This window comes from Petaurus breviceps, unplaced genomic scaffold, assembly GCF_028583685.1.
Source record: "Petaurus breviceps papuanus isolate PSGF00001 unplaced genomic scaffold, PetGlider_PUasm1.0 80, whole genome shotgun sequence".
In the NCBI taxonomy this organism is placed as follows: domain Eukaryota; kingdom Metazoa; phylum Chordata; class Mammalia; order Diprotodontia; family Petauridae; genus Petaurus; species Petaurus breviceps.
The window spans coordinates 12,611,413-12,631,632 of NW_027186540.1; the positions used below are offsets into that span (position 1 = coordinate 12,611,413).

The 20,220-nt window shown below is 34.8% G+C and overlaps 1 protein-coding gene and 1 long non-coding RNA gene across 2 annotated transcripts in view; both read left to right on the forward strand.

Moving 5' to 3' along the window:
* The window catches only part of LOC138175973 (semaphorin-3E-like), a 347,995-nt gene that overhangs the window by 78,633 nt on the left and 249,142 nt on the right, over positions 1-20,220 (forward strand). The window lies entirely within an intron of this gene.
* LOC138175947 (uncharacterized) lies at positions 17,409-18,449 on the forward strand. Its single transcript, XR_011172132.1, has 2 exons — positions 17,409-17,497; positions 17,614-18,449. It is a non-coding gene; the product is annotated as an uncharacterized lncRNA (long non-coding RNA).

Consider the following 20,220-nt stretch of genomic DNA (forward strand, 5'->3'; position numbering starts at 1 on the left):
CCTATAGCATAAACGTATTTCAAGGTGAATAGAAGTGCTAAATCACTGCATTTACTAGTGCATTTTAAAGCAAGTTATTGACTCTTTGCTCCCTTATAGCACTAGATTTATAATCACATCAAGTATCTCATGACATAAAACTGAAAATCCTTAATGAATAGTAAACAGAAACATAGCTAATGAATTTACCTTGATTTGTAGTTTGCTTATTAAGGTGTTTGTATTAAAAATCCCCAAACTTGTTTCTAGGTATTTAGTGTATGTGTATTGGGTGGGAGGGGGAGGAGGGTGCCATAGAAGACAGAAAGGACTATGTAATCAGAATGGCATGGGTTCAAATCCTACATTCTAAGTATGTGATGAGATAGAGACCTGCACTAATGAAAGTAATTGCCATACTGGGACATCTTTCCTAGAGGTCTCGAGCATGTATACATACATATATATATATATACTTATATACACACAAGTATGCATATACAAACGTGTGAATGTATATATGTCTATATATATAGCATATATAAATATAATTCTTTTGGGCAATAAGAAAATATAATAAAGTCAAACCATATTTTAGGTTTATTAGAGTCAAAGAACCCTATAATCTGAGGACTGGAGAGGACCTTAGAAGTCCCATGGTCCAACCCATATGAGACCATGATGTATCCTCATGGATGGTCTTCTAGAAGTCCCTTAAAGACTTCAAGAGGGAGAACCCTACTAGTTTCAGAGGCAGCCCGTTTGACTTTTGGATAGGTCTGAGAGCTAGAAAAAAATTTCCCCCTAACAAGAAAGATTGTGATACCATATCTTAGAATCTTACTAGCTGTGTTGATGGTGTGTTTGCCATTTACCCTTAGTAAAGGCATACCTCATTTTATTGTGCTTCATAGATATTGTGTTTAGTTTATTTTTTCAACAAATTGAAGGTTTGTGGCAGCTCTTTGTAGAACAAGTCTATAGCTACAATTTTATTTTTTACAGCCTGTCCTTACGTCATGTCTCTGTTACATTTTGGTAATTCTCGCAATATGTCAAACTTTTTCATTATTGTAGCTATTATGGTGGTCTGTAATCACTGATCTTTGATATTACTGTTGTAATTGCTTTGAAATGCCATGAATCATGCCCCTATAAGACTGCAAACTTAATTAACAAATGGTGTATGTGTTCCCACCACTTTCTCCATCTCCTTGGGCCTACCTATTCCCTCAGTAATAACAATATTGATAATAATCCTACAATGGCCTCTGAAGAAAGCAAAGGAAAAGTCAATCAATGTGGCCAACGTCATTGTTGTCTTACTTTAAGAAATTGACACAGCCGCATTCAGAAACTACCACCTTGAATAGTAAGCAGCTATCACCATTGAGGCAAGACCTCCCTCAGCAAAAGATCACAACTCCCTGAAGGTTCAGTTGATGGTTAACATTATTATTTTTAGCAATAGTATATTATTAAAGTATGTACATATTTTTATACATAATACTATTGCACACTTAATAGATTACAGTATAGTATAAACATAACTTTTATATGCACAGGCAAACCAATTTTTGTGACTCTCTTTATCGTGATATTTGCTGGTAGTCTGGCACCAAACCCACAACATCTCCAAGGTACACCTGTACCTAGTGTTATTTTCATTATTATGAGTTTGGATTCTAGATTCATTTCACAAAGAAGGAGTGAGAATTCTGCAAAAGGTGAGTCATCAGAGATACATTTATCAGTGGATAGAATGAGGAATTGGATCTGGAAAAGACATACATTCTTTATCTGTTATCTCATCTCTTCTAATGAATTGGGACCCATTAATTTTGTCAAAAGTCCTTCAGGTGAATAAGGCTTAGACTGGAAGAATAAACTCAGTCTTGAAGGGGTATCCATGATAGAAAGATACAAGGGCTTCAGCAGTCTCCCTCTCCAGCTAAACAAAGGAGATACTGAGGTAGCTCAAATACCCTGAATCATCCTGTCAAAGTAAGACCTGCAGTAACTGCCAAAAATCCCTTTGCTGTCCAGCAGAGAACATATATCTAGCCACCAACTCGCCAGGGGTTCTTCACCACCTGGCATGAATCTTCATTTCCAGACTGGTTGCTCACTTCCCTATTGCTTGGTTCTACTTGATTCAGATAAGAATCATATAAAACCCAGTGTATTTTACTGGCCTCAGTATCTCAGTATGCCCAATTCCTCCCAGAGTCCTCAGTGGACCTGGTTCCATGTTCCTTCTTATTGTGAATATTTCTTCTGAATAAAGCTGACTGGCTTTATTTCCCTGTTCTGACTCTTTCTTGTTGTGTTCCATCCTCTCTGTACTGTACCTTGAGGACTAGAACCTTACTCAAACTGCATTAAGAGAGAGAAACTTGAGATCCTATAGCACAGGAAAGAAAACAATGGCAGCCTAAATTTGGTGTTACTGGGGCCAAATGATCTATGGTGGGAGAAGGCAGATTCCAGCCTAGGGAATATATTCTTCAGTAGACAACTACACCCATAAGGGAAGAATCACCCATATATCTAACCTGTTATAATCTATTACAGCTGACAGACCAGCTTGGATGGAAGAGATAAGAACTCATAGGCTATGGAACTTGATTAACTGTTCATCAGATTTAGTGCTAGAAGAATTCTTAGAGATCACCCAATTTTGCAAACTTTATAAGGTTAGAATTAATGAGATCTTTAGAAAAACAACATAGGTGATTAGCAATAAAGAAACATCCATTCTGTGATTGGTAAGCAGAAGAATCTTTACTTATCAGAGTGAAAAAGATCTTTAAAAACAGACAACTGATTCAGCCATTCTTTAGAGCAATTTGGAACTATTCCTAAAGGGCTCTAAAACCATATATACCCTTTTCTAGCGATACCCAGTTCTGTGTCCCTACATATGTATAACCTAGCAATATTAGGTCTGTCTCCCAAAAGACACAAAAAACAAAAAGCAAAAGGACCTGTGTGTACAAAAATGTTTAAAGCAGCTCTTTTCTGGGGACAAAGAATAAGAAATTGAGGGGGTGCCCATCAGTTGGGAAATGGCTCAACAATTTGCGGTATGTACTAAGAGAAATGATGAGCAGGGTGCTCTCAAAAAACCTGGAGAGACTTATATGAGCTGATGCAAAGTGAAATGTGCCGTATAGAAAGTCACAGCAATATTGTAAGATGATCAACTGTGAATGACAGCTATTCTCAGCAGTACAAAAATCCAAGAGAACTCTGAAGCACCTATGATGATAAATGCTCTCCATCCCCAGAGAAAGAACTGATAGTGTCTGAATACAGATTGAAACATACTTCTTATTTCTTTATTTTTCTTCTTGTTTTTTTTGGGGTCAGTGTTTTCTTTCACAACATGACTATTGTGGAAATATTTTGTATATCTACATATGTATAATCTATATTGAATTTCTTGCCTTCTCAATGAGGGGAATGGATGGAGAGGGAGGAAGGGAGAATTTGGAGCTCAAAGTTTTAAAAATGAATGTTAAACATTATTTTTATATTTAACTGGGGAAAAATAAATTACTAAATAGATTAAAAAAATAACAAAACCCCAAAATAAATAAAACTAGACAACCAGGAACAAAGAAAATAACACATTATGTCATGGTCATAGTCTAAGGCAAAATGGTAAATTCCCCATTGGCTTACTGCCTCGGTAGCTATAAAAATAAGTATGTGATTGAGTATGATCAGTATTAAAGCTGTAAGTATCAAAGCAGCTTTAGGGTAAAGATACCCAACAACTCTGACAAGTAATCTATAGTAGTGGTTTAAAACTAAAATAGAAATTGGGGCCACTAAATCATACATTCATTAATGATTCCTGTAGTTCACATATTGACTTAGACAAACACATACTAAAATTATCCACTTTTATAGTATATTACTTATTTTGTTAAAATATTTGCCAGTTTTATTTGAATTTGGTTCAGGAAGCATTCTTCTATTTCACACTTCTCTTCTATACTATGTAGAAATGTACAGATTAACTTGTAAACCAATTTCAAAGTGATCAACCTGATTCTGAGACCAATATTAGGAAGGAGGGACTCAATAAGGGAGCAACTAAAAAAAACGTTAATTCCTGATGCCTTTGCACATAAGACCTTTATTTTTAAAACTCCTTGAATCTTGCTACTTATAGTACTTCCTAGTCTAAAAGAAGGGTTGTGTGCTGTTTTTAGGGAGAACATCAAGAAAGAGGGAAAAAATTGCAGCCTAAACTGGCTGCCAGGATCTCAGGCTCAGGAAAACCAGTAGGTGAAGTCAGTGAGACAGATCTTGAGCTTTACTAGTAGAAGGAAAGAATGGGGTAGAAGAATGCAGTAAACCTATTATTCCAACAAGAGTTACAATGGTCTCCAAAAACTAATGTGTGAAATACTTTAGAACTATTCACATTTCCATAGCTTCTTCATAGCTAGTCATATGTGTTTGTGTGCATATAGATGTGTGTGTATACATTTAACTTATATTTATATTTCAATTTAGGTTTGTCAGATGTCCTAAATTTTAACTAATCCTCCAAACTATTATGTTATTCATTTTCATACATTGTAAAAATGGTTGATAAAAAAGTTAGCCTCGAAGCTAATTTTTAAAAAGGCTTCATTAATAGGATGTGATTTTAAAATATTGGCCCAAATATAGAGGAAAAATTAAGCCACAATGTATCTCATTAAAATCAGTTACTTGCCTGAAGCTGTAGCTAGCTGGTGGTAGAGTTGTACTAGAATTCTTTTCTCTTAATTCCAAATTTATTACACCATACTATTGGCCCTAAACACTATCAGCTCAGAAATATGATATTCCCATTTAAATGAAATATAATCATTGAAGAAATGCCCAATTATATAATTATAAAAGGTATGTTGAAGAGCATTTTTTCCTTGTTATGAGATGATATTTAAAACTGTTGGATGGACATCATAAAAATCTGCCCTTTTAGAATATCTAAAAGGCATAGAATGTTTGTTCATATGTAATATAATCAATGAAGATAATAGGGAATTCAGAGAGGGAAGGAATTACTTTTGGAGGAGACAGGAAAGCTTTACAGAATGTATTTCTATATAAGCTTCCTGAGAAGTTTGTATTTGTATATATTATTTTTGACTCATAGGAGGTGATGAATAAATATTTGGTGATTGCTTGACTAATGGGCAAGGCTTAAATAGTTTGAGAATGTGAGGAAGAAGGTGGGATTGCATAAAAAAATAAATAGATTGAAGAGTAATAAATCAGTTTGTCTTGAGCAAAGGTAACTTTAGTTCAATGGTGGGAGATTAGGTTTGAAAGTTAGATTAAGGTTAGATTGTTGAAGACCTTGAATGCCATGATGATGAACTTGGAATTTTTATTTACATTGGTTGTTGAAAGTTTTTCAGCAATGGAGTGATAGAATGACAGTTTATCAGGAGATAACTTTAAGGATGGCATAGGGAAGGAAAGAATCTAGAGAGAGAAAGAACTGTTAGTAAATTATTGAAAGAGTTGAATTAATATATTGAAGTGTCTGTGTTTTTTTTTTATGTCAGTGAACTAGGAAACAAATATCAGGGCATAAACTTCGAACTATCCTCATGGAAATATTTTTAAAGGAAGCTGGAGTAAATACCATATCCCCTACCTATATTAGTAATCATATTTTTCAAGCATGTTAGATCTAAAAATGAATATATTTGTATAAAATTATCAGGCTTTTATAGTTAAGACTATACTCAAGAAAAATATACTGATGCTAAGCATTTGCTTGTTATAGTGCCAAGATTCTTTCACAATATTTCAAATATTTTGTATATAGATGGAATATTTCCACATTGCTTTAATTTAATCAAATGGCAATTAATTACAATCATTTTCTTTATAAAATATTCCGATGACAAATCAGCAGGAGATAAGGTAGCATATTAAAGTGGAAAGAACATTGAAATCAGAGTAAGAGAACCTAGTTTCAAAACTGGCCCTGCTACTTACCATCTGTGAAATTTTGAGCAAGTCACTATCTCTCTGGCTCTCAGTTTCCTCATCTGTAAAATGAGGCAACTCGACTAAGTCATGGCAATGTCCCTTCTAGCTATAAATTCCAGTAACCCTTCCTGGGCAAGGAAACTCTAGGGATATTCATAAAGCATATTCATCACAACCTCAAACCCAATCCAATAAATGTTTATTAAGCACCTATTAAACAGCACTATGGGAATAGCAGCTTGCCCTGTAATTTAATTAATATAGGTAATTCCTAGGTGAGGACAGTCTTCTACCAGGGCAGTACATCTTTTCTATAACTTACTGTCTTAGAGATTAGTCTAGAGCAGCATTTCTTAAACTGTGGTTTGTGACCCATATGGGGTGGTGAAAAATTTGGCAATAGCAAAAGTTTTCTGAACGTGTAATGATCAGAAATTAATTCAAAATCATATGTGTAATGGATCTGCGATGTTTCTGGCAGCACTTGTCCATGTTGCATCAGGCAACTTCATTGCAGCCTTGTTTCTGAACACATGCTGTCCCATCATGCAATGCCAAAAAACACTGCCTAAATGCGAAAAGGGGTATCAAATAGAAAAAGTTTAAGAATCCCTGGTTCAGAGTACTGAAAGTTTAAGTGACTTACCTAGGAACCTACCTAGTAGAGGTAGTACTTTAACCCAGACCTTCCTGGATTCAAGGTCAACTCTCTACCTCCTCTTCCATGCTTCCTCTTCTGGGGATAAAAAGACAAAATGAAAAAGCACTACCTGTCCTCAAGGAGTTTACATTCCACTGGGATTTCACAGAACCCTAGTTTGAAGAAGGCAACATAATTCAATTACTTGTCCTAGTGAGGATTCCTCTGCAATGTCCTTGAAAAGGACTCCAAACTTTCCCTTGAAGAATTTTAGTGACTAGGAACCCATTCATCTCTGCAGTTTTAAAATACTGTAGTTATTAGTTCTTCCTAGTGGTGAACCAAACTTGCCTAAGGGTAGCTTCAGAAATCATGGAATCACAGAGCAGGAAAGGAATTTACAGATAATCTAAGTCTAATCCACTCCTTTAAAGATAAACCAGGATGCAAAGAGAGTAAATGCTTTTCTAGGACCACACAAGTAATTAGTGACAGAGCTAGGATGACAATTTCAAATATTAATATTGTTTTTGGTAAACATTACTTTCATTTCTCATTTACTCCCTCTACCCACACTATCCCTAAAATCCTCCTTTGTTACAAAGTATGGTCAAGCAGTAACAATTCACCCATTGGCCACATGTCAAAATGTATACCTCCTTCTACACCAATAGTCCACTGCCCCTCTGCTAACACAGAAGAGACACATTTCTCTTCTGAAGTCATGATTGGTCAGAATCCTGAAGTTTGTTTTTTAGTGTTGTTTTATCTTCACATTATTGTGGTCCCCTTATAGATATTTCTCTGCATCATTTTATGCAAGTTTTCCCAGATTTGTCTGAATTCTTCATAATTGCTATCTTCTATGGTTCAGTAGTTTTACATCACTCTTTGTGCTACCATTTCCCATGTGAAGGACTCTCACCTTCATTCCAGATCTTTATTATGATGAGATGTACTGCTATAAATATATATATATATATATATATATATATATATATATATATATATGTATATATGGCAGTTATGGCGTTTTTCCTATTTGACTTCCTGGAGTATAACAATTGAGCAAGCATTTATGTAGTGTTTTAAGGTTTGTGATTTTCACAGCCCTCTGAGATAGATGCTAAGTGCTAGGAATAGGGGATTATTGTCCCCATTTTACAGATGAGAAAACTGAGACTGGCAAACAAAGAAGTTGTGACTTGCCCAGGGGATCACATAGCTAACTAACTCTGAGTGGTGTTCTTAACTCTAAATCTAATGTTCTGTCCACTGTATCACCTGGAGTCAATGAATTAAAAAAAAATTATTTGGATAACTGTATTTTAATATAATTGGTTTCTTTTGTATCCTAGGTATTTTTTTTTGCTTTTTTTTATATGTGAATGCACACACACACATTTTTACAATTACATAAAAATACTGTCCACCACCAGAAAAAGAACTGATGGATTCTGAATGAAGATTAAAGCATGTTATTTTAACTTTATTTTATGCTTTAAAAAATATTATTCTGAGAAAGGGTCCCTAGGTTCCACTAGACTGGTAAATGGTTACATGAAACAAACAAACAAAAAGATTAAGACCCCTTGCTTTGGGGAAATAGGCTTGTAGTCAACTAAGCCAAAGGAAGAAGAAAAAGAATACGGAAATATGTATTTGCTATTTACTTTCTTTCTCCCCGTTCTCATTTAGTCTGTGACCCTTTAACCTGAATACAGCAATTTCTGAACTCCAGAAAGCTGGAGCCTGTATTTATGTTGTTTACTAAAAGAGTTATTTCCTTTGCTGGTAGAAGGTGGGCCACTTAAGTTGATGACAAAGAGCTAAAATGATAGGTCCCATACGCATGAGGAAGTAGAAACCTGTAGGTTTTATTATAATGTTTTGTAAAGGATTCTATAGTTAAAGTTACCTAACAGTTTCTATCATGGCCCCCTCTTTTCTGTTTGCTCTTTATTACAAACAGAGTTTAAAATCAAACTCTTTGGTTAATTTATGCAACACTTAAATTTCATATATGTCTTTATACATATATGTACACAATTGCACACACACATACTTATTATTTAAATGTACATATTACATCATATGTTTTAAAAGAATATAAAAGTCATCAAAATGAATGGCTCAAATCATACATTTTAAAGCATCTCTTCTTTTTATGGAGATCAATAATTATGATATTTTTATAAATGTTTTAGAATAACATTGAATAGGGCTCTTATTAAATAAAATCATGAGAACGTTCAGTTGAAAGAGAACTCAGAGGTCATCTAGTCCAAACTCTCAGGGCCATTTCCAGTTGTCCTGCTCTATATATGGCCAGTGGACTCAGAGGAGAGAGTGAGGCTGGTGACTTTGCACAGTCCTCCCTCCCTTAAATCCAATTCACCTGCATGTCATGACCCTGATTTCAGGGTCTTCTTTGATAACAAAGGACAAATGACAGCAACAAATCCAAACTGTATGTAAAGCTTGAGTCCTTTCAAAAATATCCCAGGCTTAGGGCCACTCAGGCTCTTTGGGAACAGTTGGAATGTTGTGAACTCACTTCCTTCAAAGAAACCCATAACATTTTTGGATGCTTCAAATCCTTCAGATAAGAGGCAGCGTGGTGCAGTGAACAGAAGAGTTGTTGGTGTTGGAGTCAGGAAGCCTTGGGTTCTAGTCCTGTCTCTGACCCATGCTGACTGTGTAATCTTGGGCAAGACATTAATTTTCCCAGTGCTTTAGGCCAGAGATGTCAAACACCTGGACTAGTCCACAGCACTCCCAAAGTACTGCTCTAACCAGATTAAAATGTAATCGTGAAATAGTTTACAAAATAAACAAAAACACAGTTTAAAACTCAGCCAGTAAGTGGCCTATAGGAAGCCTTATGTACAGATTAATGTCTCCCCCCAACCATTTCTATTTGAGTTTGATACCACCGCTCTCTAATACAAGTTACAGAACATACCCTGATGATGGTGAAAGGAGTTTCCTCCCCAGGAGTTCTCAACACCAATCAAATAATGTCTGGACCAAACGCTGGCAAAATTTCTTTGAAAGTTCTTTCTTACATTTATCCAAGGTGTACCTCCCTATCACTTCCAACCATTGCTTCTACTTCTACCTTCTAGCAGAGTTAAGTCTAATAACCTCTTTGAAATGGTAACCCTTCAGATGTTTGAAGGGCATGGTCATTTTCCACAATAATTCTTCTCTTCTGCAGGCCCAATTTCTCCTAATGTATATGTTTCATTTACTCATAAAATATAAGCAATCTGTCATATATATTTATATTGAATAATGTTCATGTATGTATATTATGAATATAGATATATACAGATATATATTTGTATATATTTTAATTCAATAAATCAGTTCAATACACATTTATATAGTGCCTACTGTGTGCCCAATACTATGCTAAGTGGTGGGAAACAAATAAGAAAAAGAGAGACCGTCCCTTCTATCAAGGAGCTTACCACAATCTAATGAGGGAAAAATACAGGAAAGGAAGCTGACAAGAGGGGAGGTGGAACATCTGGGGGTTACCAGGCAAAGGGGTATGAGGTTCCTTGAAGTTAAAATCAAGAAGAATGGCTGATTGAAAGTGGAGAGTTACCAGGAAGTTCTGAGCCTTCTAAAAGGGAAGGCTTTGGGAGAAGTCTATTGTTCTGTGATCTGAAGGGCAAAACAGCTGAGAGAGTTAAGAAGGTAGGTACTGAATATCAAAAGCTAAGTGAATCTTCAGTAAGATGAGATTCCAAGTGATCAGCGTTTGCTGAAGGAGGCACAATGTTCCATGGAGTCAAACCAAGCAGAGTCACTGATGGAAGATTGAGTTTATGTATGTGTGCATGTGTGTGTTCATGTGCATGCAAATATACATACAGAAACCCACTTAGTATCATAACTTCCATGTATATGTAATGGTATTATTTCTATTTTTGATTGATAGTATAATGAATCCTTAGTAGAAGTGGATACCAAAAATGTGTTCATGTTTATAACAATACTTTTTTCTTTAATGTGCTTTGGTTGCCCAATTATTGTGTAGTGTGTATAGTGTAAAATTGGAATATCTTCTTTATTGATACTAAACAGTAAAAATTATACCAAGTAGGTATTTTTTCTATCAAGTATATATTTGTAAATATATTTAGCTTAGAAAATAAAACATATATACCTAAAGGCAGTGTAACCTCTTTTATCCAGACTCTAACTGCCCACAGTCATTCAAATTATCTGTGCTGCAAATCCTTTGTTTCTTCCATCACAACAAAATGTCTATCACTGGAAATTTTATCTATGCTGAAGCAGTTCCACATCAATCAGAGTGATACACTGGAAAAACCTGCCAATGGAATCAGAGAATCCATTAGAATTTAACTCCTGCTGCTTATGCTAACTACCTTTGTGACATTGGGCAAGTCATTAACCTTATTAAGATTCAATTTCCTCATCTCTAAAATGAGGAAGTCAGGGAATATGACTTCTGAAGTTTGTTTCCAGTTCTGAATTTATGATCATTTGTGCAGTCTTATCTGCTATTTACTATTCACCCCTTCAGTGGAAAAAGACTGCTGCCTCTCTCTGAATTAACAGATTTTCAGATATGAGTACTGTCATATATAAAAATTATATACTTTTAAAGTGTGAATCTCATTTATGAGGATATCCTTTTAAAAATGCAGCTAAAAGTAATATTTTGTCTTTCATATCTTAGAAACTAAAGTGTCAGCCTGGATTTGTGACCTTTAATTGTCCCTGTCTTAAACATTTTAGGGATCTTAAGTTGTGTAATGGTATTTCTTTACACTGCACATGGAAAAAGGATAATGTTAGCATTTTTGCAGTTAATTCAATTACTTTCCACTTGTGAAATTGTTGATAGGATTTCTACTGCTAAGAAAAGTCCCCTAACTATTAAGATTTGATTGGCAGCCCAGATATAATTTCTGAACTGCAGTTGAAATGAAAATATTTCATATGCATTTCTACCTACCTAATTTAAAAAAGTTTTAAAATCATTATCTTAGCACATTGATTTTCAATAGTAATCAATGACTAATTTGTTAGATAATAGTTTCATTGAAAGTACAATTATATGTCTGTCCAAGTCATCAGAATCAGAAGTCATGGGATTTGCCATGTTACTATTTATTTTGAACTAGCTTATGCAGTTTATAAAATAATGAAATGATGGATTTTCATAAGAAATAGCATTAAAAAAATTTCTACTTCCAAATATTTTTATTAAATTTTTAAATAATTTAAATTCTACTTTTTATTATTTTTTGTAACTACTCCCCAATCTATTTTTTCCAAGCTTCCTTTTCCTAATTCTTTCCTTTATGCATTCTATAATTCAGCACAAACTTAACCTCTCACACATGACATTCCATCTACCATTTCTGTTAACTTACAATGACTGTCCCTATGCCTGGAACAGGCTCCCTCCTCCTCTCTGCCTCTTCAAAACTCTAATATCCCTGAAGCTCAGTTCATATATCATCTACATGAGACCTTTCTTGATCTTCTCGAATGCTAGTGCCCTCAATCAGAACTACATTATATTTATTTTGTATGTACTTAGATGTGTTCTTATTCTCTCCTCCCATAGGGACTGTCTCTAATTTATCTATATCTATAATTTTTGGTATAGTTCCTCATACATAGCAGGTACTTAATGCTTATTATTTAAATTATTTTTAAAAAATATTTCACAATTCATTTGAATTGATGCCTTAAAAACACAAACACCCAAATCATTTTAAAATATCATCTTATATTTACAAGATTATAGTTATAGTAACTATAGTCGGACCTTTAAAGGAGAAAAAAAAATTGTCATTCACCTTGAAGTAGTTTGTTTTTCTTGTTATAAGATAAAAGGTTAAAGCTTTAGGAAACAAAAACATTTCAGATGCACAAAATTTGCATATTTAATGGTAGAAAAATAAATATATTGCCACAGGGAGAGTTACTGTATAAGAAGTCAAGGAGAAAATGAAAGTTAATGATAAATCAGAAAATAGTTTGAAATTAGTCTTGTTTTTGTTCAGTTGCGTCTGACTTTTTGCAACCTTGTGAACAAAAGCATACGAGGTCTTTCTATCCTCTACTACCTCTCAAAGTCTGTCCAAGTTTATGTTCATTGTATCTATGATACTATCTATGCATCTCATCCTCTGCTGTCTTCTTCTCCTATTGCCTTCAATCTTTCCCAATATCAGGGTCTTTTCCAATGAGTTCCACCTTCTCATTATATGGCCAAAGTATTTAAGCTTCAATTTTAATATTTGAACTTCCAGTAAGTAGCCTGACAATTTCTTTTAAGTTTTGACTGATTTGATCTCCTTAATGTCCAAGGGACTCTCAAAAGTCTTCTCCCATACCACAATTTGAAAGCATCCATTCTGTGGCACTCAGTTCTCCTTATAATCCAGCTCTCACAGTCATTCCTTGTTACAGGGGTGGGAGTAGGGTGGAAGCATAGCTTTGACCATACTGACCTTTGTCACTAAGGTGATATCTCTGCTTTTTAGTTATGGTGTCCAGATTTATCATAGCTTTTCTTCCAAGGACCAAGCACCTTTCAGTTTCATGACTGCAGTCACCATCTACAATGATCTTTGAGGCCAAGAATGTAAAATCTGATGCTGCTTCTATTTCTTCTCCCTCTATTTGCCCGGAAGTGATGGAACCAGTTGTCAAGATCTTAGTTGTTTGTTTATGGTAAGCTCCAAACTGATTTTTACACTTTTCTCTTTGACCTTCATCAAGGGGCTTCTTAATTCTTCTTCACTTTCTGCCATCAGAGTGGTATGATCGACATGTCTGAGATTCTTGATGTTTTTTCCTGGCAACCTGGATTCCAGCTTTTGATTCACCCAGTTTGGCATTTCTCATGATGTACTCTGCATGTAAATTCACAATTCGTGACAATATTCAGCCTTGTCATACTCCTTTTCCAGTCTTAAACTAGTTCATCTATATTCAGTCCTCACTCTTGCTTCTTGGCCCACATACAAGTTCCTCAGGAGACAAATAATATGATCTGGTGCTCCCATCTCTTTGAGAATTTGCCACATTTTGTTGTGATCAACACAGTCAAAGGCTTTTGTGTACTCAATGAAGCAAAAGTAGATGAAATTAGTAGCAGGAGGCAAACACAGAATTCTCTTGCCAGCAGGCAAACAGATGTGTGACTGTTTCATTTTTACTGACAATAGACAATTACATCTAGATTGGCTATTCTCCATGTTTATTAATCTTCACCTGTTGAACTCCTTTCATTCCATTCTTTCAGGTGTCTACTAAGATACCTCGTTACCTATGAAGCTTTCCATGATCCCCCCAACTAATTTCTGATCAAATTTCCTCCATGTACTGTCTCTTACCCCTATCATATTTTCTGTTGTTTCATACTTATTTGTGTATATACAAATTGTATTCTCCCTTTAGGCCAAAAACTCCTTGAAGGCAAGGACTGTGCATTTTTGTACTTGTATTCCTAGCACCTACCCTGATATTTTTCATATACACATATAAACATATACATATATATATATGTATATATACATACATATATATATATGTATATATACATACACACATTCATATAGGTATATTAATCATAAATATTTAATTGATGCAACAAATGAATTTCATCTAGAAAGATATTTTTTTCAAATTTCTTCCATATAAAATTGATATTAGCATATTGATCTTAATTATTTTTTAAGTCAAAGGATAAAGGAAAAGGAATAAACAACTCTAGTAACACAATAGTATGCAACATGAATTACATAATTTGAAACTACAAAAAAATAGTTTGGCTCAGTTAATAAATAAGGCAAATCTATCTCTGGAGGCAAATAGTAAACTAACAGATGGTAAGTGAAAAAAAGAATCTTCCTCCTTCTCCTAGAAAATAACCTAAAAGAGACATGAGTTCTTGCTTATATTCTGATGTTTTCATTGTCTAATAAGGAATTCATCATATAGATAGGTATAACAACTATGACCACATTTCTTTTAACTCTTGACAACTACCTGACTTTTCTTTGCTAATGTATTCATTTGTTGAATCATACTGCTTTTATACCAGTGCATCTGAAATATTATGTTATCTATAATCCAGTGAATTTGAATAACTACCACACAACTTGTTGAGTAGTGGATACAAGAGAAGATTTTTTTCTCAAATTAAATTTCCAAATGAGAAACAAATAAGGAAATAGACCAAAAAAACCCACATGCATTATTGTCATGTACGTTTTTAAGATGTTGGACTACTTATGTAATTTCCTTGGGAAAAGTTTACAGTGGTATTGTAAAATTCTATTGATAATGGTACTATACCTCACAAATCAGGAACTTTCTCCAGCTAGACCCCAGTGCAACCAAAAACCTAAATCTAGACTGGGTATCTGACCTGTGAATGAGAATCAAGTTTTTCTCTGGCTTCTTAATATCCCTACCTGCATTTCTATAGGAAAATCTCTAAAACAAAATTTCAGCATAGCTCTAATCTATTATTTCTGTCGATCTGAGTCCTCTTTCACAATGGTACATAGGGTACCTAATACTAAGTTCCTTAATGTACTTTAGGGGTATGGATCAGCTTTTGGCTTCTTCCAATACAGAAATATTAATAAAGGTGATAAAGATACACGTGAACAGGAAACAAAGTTCACTCAATTAGCCTATTACATTCCTTGCTGCTGTAGTCCAGTCATTTTCAGTCATGTACATCCCTTTGTAACCCCATTTGGAGTTTTCTTGGCAAAGATACTGGAATGGTTTGCTATTTCCTTCTCCAGCTCATTTTACTTGGGAAGAATATGAAGTAAATAGGGTTAAGTGACTTGGCCCAGGGTCACACAAGTACTAATGTCTGAGGTGGGATTTGAACTTACAAAGATGAATCCTCCTGATTCCATGCCTAACACCAAATCTGCTGCACCATCTACCTGTTCAATCCTTAGACTGACTGTAAAGGGAGAGGAAATTTTGTGGGACTGCTGAAAAGGTATTTTGTTCTCTCCATATATGTTCATTGTCTGTATTACTCATAATTATAAGGAAATATTAATGACTGACTTTTTTTCCATCGCAAAATTCATTCCAATCCATTTTCTTTCAAGACTTTCATCAATATTCATTCTGTGTGAGAATAGCTCATAATCCAGTTGTACAAAAAACTAACCAAAAATATAGTCCATTTGCCCAATCCAGTTTTCTAATATAGAGAGTCTGTGAAAATGATATTCTATAAGTAGCATGAAACCACATTTTTTTAAAGTCCAGGTGCCATACTTAAATGGTATTGCATTATAAATGCTGAGTTTTAAACTGGACCTACGTGTTTTCCTCACAGATTCAATTATTGGCACCAATCATTTCTATACATCCAGTGTGACTTTTGGGGGGGTCACTTTAGTACCTAGAAAGCTGGAAATCCAAAAGACAAATATTTTTATAAGCTCTCCTTTGTTATGTCTACATTTAATCAAATCTGGGTATAATATACATTTTCTGAAGTCATCTGCTTTTTATTACAGTCATATCTACATGTTGTCTGTGGGTTTTCTCCTCATAGTTGCATATGCAGCATAGTAGCAAAGGGTAACTTCTTTGGAAAAGGAGTAGAAGAAAAAGACTTGCTCTTGAACTTCAATTTATAAATTATGTGTCCTTTGATTTATCAAACTTTAAGGTACCTTTCTTCATTGAGTGGTTCCTCAATCTAATTAAGATATTAATTTTATCATTTAAGAATATTAATAGTTGCGAATAAGATGCTTAATGAGAATGACTGTATTAGCACAAAATAGTCATTTAAAGTAAACTGTATCTGGAAAGAAAGGGAAATCTTTGAGGTATTTGAACATTTTATTATCATATCAAAAATTTTATTTTGAAAAATTGTAGTATTCATGGCTGGATGTTTTCTCTGTAAGCAGTCTTACTTGAAATTTAACAGAGGAAGCACAGATTATTATATGTGTTTTTTGTATATATTTGATATTGTGTAATAATATTTAGCTTTTCACATTATGGCAAAAATAAATTACACATTTTCTCATAGCACTGATAGCTTATAGGTTCTCTATTCTAGAGAAAGAAAAATAGTGTTTTCATTGTGATTTAGTTCAATTAATTTGCCTTTGATAAGTATTATGGCTTCTCATACTTTTATGATAAATATAAAGGAAGAGAATAAAAAGTCCAGGTTCCTATCCCATATCTCTCTCTTTTTGGTTTTAATTTGTTTATTTATTGTTAATTTTTTTTAAATTTTGAGTTCCAAATTTTCTCCCTTACTTTTGCTTTACCACAGTCACTGAGAGGCAAGCAATATGATATCAATTATATGTGTGAAATCGTGCAAAACATATATTCATATTAGCCATGTTAAAAAGAAGAAAAAAATGTGAGAATAGCTCATAATCAATTTGCACTCAGAGTTGATCAGTTTTTTTTTCTCTGGAGATGAATAATATTTGTCATCATGATTCCTTTGGAATTTTCTTGAATCATTGTCTCTCTAAGAATAGCTAAGTCTTTGTAGTACCAGGGCAATGTTTACAGCACCCCATGATCATGATAAAGACCATGACTATAAATATCACATGACATTTGATAACAAAATATAACAAACTCTCCATATAGAGGACAGAACTGAAGCATTTATTTATACACCAGAAAAATGAATCCCCAAACCAGTAAGCCAATTCCATCATAATAGTAAAGAAATGTACAAGCTGGTGTTAGCAGACCCCCCCTGCTGCCGTAGCTCTCCAGCGCTAGGGCCGCCTCTCCCTCTCCAAGCTCAAGCCAAAAGAGAAGGGGGGTGTATAAGGAGAAGTTTTCAGGAACATGGCTCATACCAAGCAAACTGCCTGTAAATCCACCGGTGGTAAAGCCCCCAGGAAGCAACTCGCTACAAAAAGCCGCTCGCAATAGTGCGCCCTCTACTGGAGGGGTCAAGAAACCTTTATCGCTACAGGCCGGGTACTGTGGCTCTCTGTGAAATCAGACGTTATCAGAAGTCCACCGAACTTCTGATTCGTAAACTTCCCTTCCAGCGTCTGGTGCATGAAATTGCCCAGGACTTCAAAACAGATCTGCGCTTCCAGAGTGCAACAATTGGTGCTTTGCAGGAGGCAAGTGAAGCCTATCTGGATGGCCTGTTTGAGGACACCAACCTATGTGCTATCCACGCCAAACGTGTCACAATCATGCCAAAAGATATCCAGCTAGCACGCCTCATGGAGAACGTGCTTAAACTCCACTGTGATGGGAAACATTCTTCATTCTCAAAACAGAAAAAAATCTCTTCTTCCTGTTATTGGTAGTTCTGAACGTTAGGTATTTTTTCCCATGGGGTCAAAAGGTACCTACGTATATGATTGCGAATGGGAAAATAGGGGATAGAATCAGGTATTGGCAAGTTTTTATCATTTTCATTTATGTGTGAATTTTGAATATAAATGCGAGGACATAAAGCATTAATGCGGTCAAAAAAATGTTTCCGTGAACAAGTTTCAACAATTCAACTTTATAACAATTATAAATAAACCTGTTAAATTTTTCTGGACAATGCCAGCATTTGGATTTTTTTGAAAAGTAAATTTCTTATTGACGGCAACTAAATGGTGTTTGTAGCATTATTATCATACAGTAGATTCCATCCCATTCACTATACTTTTCTAACTGAGTTGTCCTACATGCAAGTACATGTTTTTAATGTCTGTCTTCTGTGCTGTTCCTGTAAGTTTGCTATTAAAATACATTAAACTAAAAAAAAAAAAAGAAATGTACAAGCCATAACTACACAGAGAGCCATGCCATCATTCATTCTTCCCACAAAGCTAAACAAGATCAGTACTTACTCACAAACCTCTTTATCTCCTTGCCTGACCTCCTCACTTTCCCACCATCTTGCTAGCTCTGGCTCCCAGGTTCCTGTGACTCTGCTTTACCCTTGAGCAAACTCCTCCCACCACAGGCTACATTCAGCCTATTAGAGGGCAGAGTGTAACTTCAAAGCAAGGGAGCTTCCTGTGGGCTCTGCTCCACCCTTAAGTAAACTCCTCCCATCATAGGCTCCATGTGACTACATTCATGCTATTAGGGGGCCAAATTTACTTTCAAAGCAGAAAAGATCTACAAATTCCCCCATAGGCTTATTAAGGGGCAGGAAAGATCTTCAAATTCCCATTCCCATTATAGTCTTTCACAGTTGATTGGCATTACAATTACAATATTACTGTTAAAATATACAATGATCTCCTGAGTCTGCTCACTTTGCTTTGCATCAGTTCATATAGGTCTTTCCATGTTTTTTTCTGAAACCATCTCCCTCATCATTTCAGATAGCTCATTAGTACTCTATCACCATCCTTTGTCACACCTTGTTCATCCATTCCCTGACTGAAGAGTATAATTTCAATTTCCAATTCTTTGCCACCACAAAAGAGCTGCTATAAATATTTTTGTGAATGTGGGTCCTTTTCATTTTTCTTTGATATCTTTGTGAAACAGACCTAGTAGTGCTATTATTGAGTCAAAAGGTATGCATGGTTTTATAGCCCTTTGGGTATTGTTTCAAATTGTTCTCAAGAATAGCTGGACCAGATAACAACACCAGAAATTTATCAGTGTACCTATTTTCCCTCATCCCTTATAGCATTTGTTATTTCTGAAGGGTGTGAGGTAGTTTAAAAATAAATTGATGTAGATAACATTTAGGATAGGATGTGAAGGTGAAAAATATATTTTTAGCATACAACAACACTAAAAAATTCCCAGTTCTTGAAGTTGTATGATGTAAATATTACTAAGATAAAGTATTCTTATTTAAAGAAATAAAATATTTACTTCAAATTTCAGTTTTTATAAAGATGTTCAATGCTAAAGTCTATTACAAATGGATTGACCATAATGCAATTTATATGTTGACGAAAGACAGTGTTTGCATAGCAAACATGTTGAAGAAGAATATGAAATATATCCTATTCTTAGTCTTGTAGAGGCTGAGTATGTATTTTATGGATTACTAGAGTTACTTGACTTTCTTCCATCTTCTTCTTGGCACTGTTGAACTTTACAAAAAAAAAAAAAGCTCTTTCTTCCAACAAGAAGATATCAGGGTCAAAGAAGTGGTAAAACTACATGAGAACATCTTTCTTTCTGAAGTTGCTCTTTTGCAGATAATTGGAAGTTCACTAAAGAACCAAAGCCCAAGGAAAAATGTCAGGCATTTCATTTCCTGGATAGCTGACTCCAAACATCCCTTTATGTAAAGACTTCCAAGGCTGCCAACCCCAAGGAAATGACTATAGCTCTACATGTGCTATAATGGAGAAAAGCAAACTCATAAATTTTCTTCTTCCCATTTTCACTGTAAAATTTTTGTTCTGTAATCAAGAGAACACTTTTGCCTGCTGAGGTAAGCTTGCTTGTTTGACTTTCTTCTTTATAGAAAATTCTCAAAAATAACAGCTCCATGAATAGTTGCTGTGCAGGTTCATTCGTATGCCAATCTTGGCCTTGCTTGTGTCTTTTCCCCTATGATTTCATTTAGT